Raw genomic sequence first — 4846 nt, 5'->3', positions numbered from 1 at the left:
GCAAAAAAACCCTGCAGTGGCACTGTGCAGGTCACCCGAGCTATCTGATACTTCAAAAAAACATCAGGAAAAAAAAAATCTCTGTAGGTCTGGTGAACTAGACTTGTGGGGTCTCATTGCCTCAGGAATATCCCAAGCAGATTCTCATCAAGAGCTGCGTACTGCGATGGCCAATTCCTAAACTCACTAAATGCAAACGAGAGTTGGGCTGTTCCAGCATATTGCACATTTGCTGGAAAGATATATGTTTTGGGGTTTCAAAGCTGCACGCTGTCTTCTGTAGGTGGGAATGCCGTTGCCATTAACCCCTGTTTCTGCCAGCAGTCTGTAGCCAATATGCTTGCTCAGAAAGTGGGTAGATAGATGCTGGAACTTTTTTTTTAATAAAAGAATGAGTGAAGAGAGTGTTGTTTTCTGTGTGTATATGTACACGTGAAACATACAGCTCAACATCAGCTGGTGACAGCGCACATACATTTCCCATCACTGTGACTGCCCTGTTGCGCTCCAGCTGGTGGAAAAGCATTCGCTACCAGTCTCAAAAGTCCAGTTTCCAAATTTCTTTGCTTTCCTTGAGGAAATCCCAAACCAGCTAATTTTTCTTCAGACCAAAAGAAGGATTTCAAGCTGTGGGAAACAGAAAATTTCTTTCGGCAAGGAAAGAGGAACTCATAGTCTTCACCCCCCCAACCCCCTGCTTTGATTTAAGTTGAATTTTTCAGTTGTGCCACTGGTCTTGAAGGGTGGGAAATAATTATTGGCAAAGCCCGATTTACTATCTGATGACTTGTTTCATATTAGCTAGTGAAGGTACACAGATATATCCACTTGTACTTGGGAAGGTATCCAGGTCCCAAAAGCCGCAACCACTGTCACCTGTCAGAGTCAAGAGCAAGTGCCAAAGCCAGCTGCATGCTGAGGAATAAGCTGCCCTCCATCCCTTTGGAAAGCCCTGAAGATCAGCGGGCCACTGCTTTTGCCTTTGCTGCAGGCCCGTTCTGCCGCCTTGGGGAAGTTGTCCTCCCCAGCCCAAGGACAGGACTCAGCTATTCTGCAGCTTCCAGCAGTAAGATCTCCACCGCACAGAAGAAAGCGGTGCCTGCATGTCTAGCAGGAACGGTTTGGGAGAGACCGAGCCGCGTGGCTCTCCGGTGGCGCGACGCAGCGCGCCAGCTTGCACCTCGCCGGGCAGCGCAGGCTCTGCCTGGCGCAGCAGCCGTCGGCCGGCAGCCCCTGCATGCTCTGCCACCCCTAAGGCAGGGAACTCGCTTTCTGAAGATAGGCTGAATATGGCACACCCTCTCGCTGCTCCTGTCCTCTGCGGTGATATCTCCTGCCTCTGTGCCTGCAAACCTGGGGCTAAGTTCCTCCATCTCCGAGCGCTAAGCAAGCTGATCACACGGGCGGCATCCAGGCTCACGTGCAGGGGACAGCTGCCTCGCTGCCGTCGCTCCAGCACTGTGTCGTGTTAAGGGTTGACAGTACATCCTTCTTCCCCTCCAGTTTGACTGACAGCATTTATTTTACGAAGACCAAGTCTCACAGTAGGCCCATGAGTTACCTTGTTCTCAATAGATATTCTCTGTACAGAGACCTCAAGTCCCGCCAGCTCAAGCGTCCACAGCTTGTAATGCTTATCACAGAAGCGGCCTTCTCCACGAGTCTCTTGGCAGCATCCTGCTGAGGGAAGACACGGCCCTCACCACTTCTGTGCCAGTGGGTACAATGTACAATGAGTAACTGGCCAGCAGAGAGTCCCGCAAGTTAGAGTGTCTTCAGTAGAAAAATGCAGATACAGCACAGTTAAAAAGCATTGCTGAGGCTGTAGCAACCAGCTGGGGAGTGAACGCAGGGTCAGGGCTTTAAGCTGCCACCATGCCACCTGCATGCCCTTCAGTTGAGGAAGAAGGTCAGAGCCCACCAGGACTCCTCCAAATCAAGTGCCAAGTGGAAAGGGCTGCTCAGACTGCTTCCTGCAGCCCACCACCCCGTCTTGCTCAGCGGTTCATCCCACAGGTGCTTCAATTTCAGTCCCATGCAGATCACTGACATTTCCCTCCAAGACTTCATGTAGCAGGCTAATGCCTGAAACACAGCGCACGGGCCACCGCCACCTCCACTTCAGTCTTATCCCCTCCAGTGATTACCAAAGCATCAGTCTGCTTCCAGGTGACAAATTGTTACATAAAAAACCCAATACCCAGATGGTAATTTTGTTTATATGCCCTACCAAAAGGGAAAAAAAAGTATATTCTCTCTTTTTATCCGTATCACACTTTCCCTTTTTGTCACATACACTGCTCTATTACACAGTGTACATCTTTGTAGCAAGAAATACTATAACAAACTCATATGTAAGTGGTATTTAAGCTGGTCCATGATGCTTCCAGAGAGAACAATACCAACAGAAAGAAATCTAGCTTAGTAAATGCTGCCCAGGAACAGCCCTGATCATCCTTACGCTGCACTACACAGCCTTCATTAACTTATCCTGCTGTGTCTCATGGCTTTGTTCAGATGTTATTATCCCAGCCTCCAAGGACATAAATAATTCTCTTGATTTGAGGAACTAGGCTGAGATGCTGCTTGACTGTGGCTTGGGGAGGGGCAACAGCATTAGAAAAAATGTTTTATTCAAGAAAACAAAAACATTACTTCCAAATAGAAGCAGAAGTCCAATTTAAATAAACTCACAGAGCATAAACTGGGGAATTCATGGTTAAAGAGAACAACAGAAATGGGGTTTGTATTACTTCAGCTATTCTCTTCATTCAGGACCCATATCACAGCGAACAGTTGATCACCTTCATCTTGCTCATCTGAGCGCTGGTTCAGGACAACCTTGTGGGATCTTTCTAGATGATGAAATCCTTCTATTCACCGAAGAGGTGCCCTGCCCTTGGTCTGAAGGTGGCACCTTGCTGCAGAATAACTCTAATCCTCTCATTTACCCATTTACCTACTGTTCTTAGATCAAAGGCTTGGTTACTTTTTTTTTTTTAACTTTAAAAGGCCCCCTCTAAATAGGGAAAGAATAGAGGCAAGAAGGTCTATGCATGGGCCTAAAACTGGATGTGACATCCACTGTTCCAGGCCAGGGCACAGCAATCTGTCACCCAGGCACTTCACACACTAACTCTGCTTACGCAGAGACCGGTGCAGCAAGGACAATGCAGAGGGTCACGCTGTTGTAAGCATTTGACAGTTGTAAGCACTGGGTTCATGAACTGCAGCCACATTTCCCACTCCTCCCACACCAATTCCCTTTTCATTCACTGTTGATAAAAGCAATTGCCATGTGCTACCTTGGGCTGACTCCTGGGATGAGGCAGGGTTCCCAGCTCAATAGATCTATGAGACCTTATGGTCCTCTTGGAGACCTCATAGCTGTTCCAGGCACAGTCGCCTTCCCACAGCTTCTTTTAGCACAGGATTTCCAGCGCAGGTGACATTCTAACAAAAGGTATCATCTCATCTATTCTGAGCTCACGGTGATCAACCATCTGCTCTGACCTTTCCCTTCAGCACAGTGGTTTTAAAGAAACTTCGATAATTTCTTTCTCCTCCCAGTTGTGCTTTTGCCCAATGCACATCACTCCCCCATTTTCACTGTCTCACTCCATCACCACACACACCATTTTGCCTGTCATTTACTGCCTTACAACACAGTTCCAGTCCTACACTGTCCCCTAAGCTCCTATCCCCGAATTCCCATATAGCTCTACCTGCATCCTCCAGTCCCACTGGTGGTCTCTTGTACCAAGGCTCAGAGCCTTGCCTAGCTCTCCACCACACACATCAGCAATAGCCTGCAACACCTTCACCCACATTAGTCACTGGCCTCCAAGCAGCTTCACAGATATATGATCATCCAGGTCTGGCAGAAAGCTACTAAAGGCAAATCACAGTGCAAGTTGTACTTGGGGCCCAGGTGGCACTTGCAGCATTTTCCTGTAACCTCCTGTAGCTCCCCTCAGCACCTCAGGTTCCCCCCAGAAGCTTGTTACACTTCTGACAGTTGCTGCTGACCAAGAGCCATACATCCAGCTAAGTCACACTGACAGTCCAGCCTTCATACAGTACCCGTGACACAGAAAAAAGCAAGAAACATTTCTCACCTTGTCAGAACTTCCCACATCCAGCTGTTGGCCAATTGCCTCTTCAATCTCCCAGGCACAGCACAGATAGTCCCAAAGCCAAGACAAATCATGCATCTTCCAGCTACCTTACTGTTTCTCATACAGTAGTCATACAACTTTCTCTCCTCTCCCACCCAGCCCCAGGAATACCATGAACATCACACCTACTACCCCTACTAGCTCCTCTGCTTGCTTAGCTTCTCCCAGCACTGCTCTGCAACCTTTAACTCACCCTGATTGAGCCCTTTGGCTCCCAGGTGGCTCAGATCAGCTCAGTTGAGTCAAGGTAGAGCTGACTATCCCAGGTGAGGTCAACCCCTCGTTCCCCTCTATATACTTGCCAGCTTGCCACAGTGCCACCCAAGGCTCTCCTTCAGGGATATGGCTACAGGAATCTGAGTCCTCCAGGAAGAAAGTTATTGGCCAGGAGATCCCATCACCTGGGTCCCCAGCCAGAGAAAACTACAGGGCTGGTAGACTCTCATTACTTGGGGATGTGTGCAGGGTGGAACCCAACCAAAGCTTACAGCATCATTAAGCTCAAGTATTCATGCTTCTATCTGCTACAGTTCCTAGTCTAGGAAATGTCTGGCTTGCCCACATCATCTCCTTATGAGTGAACAAAATCAGCTGTGTCTATCTCCATTCTTATCCTCTTCCTTTATATGCAGCTTTCCAACAGGAAAAGAATTTTCCAGAAGAGGTCT

Source organism: Phaethon lepturus, unplaced genomic scaffold (assembly GCF_000687285.1).
Source record: "Phaethon lepturus isolate BGI_N335 unplaced genomic scaffold, ASM68728v1 scaffold14089, whole genome shotgun sequence".
NCBI classification, from domain to species: domain Eukaryota; kingdom Metazoa; phylum Chordata; class Aves; order Phaethontiformes; family Phaethontidae; genus Phaethon; species Phaethon lepturus.
This window is presented reverse-complemented; position numbering follows the sequence as displayed.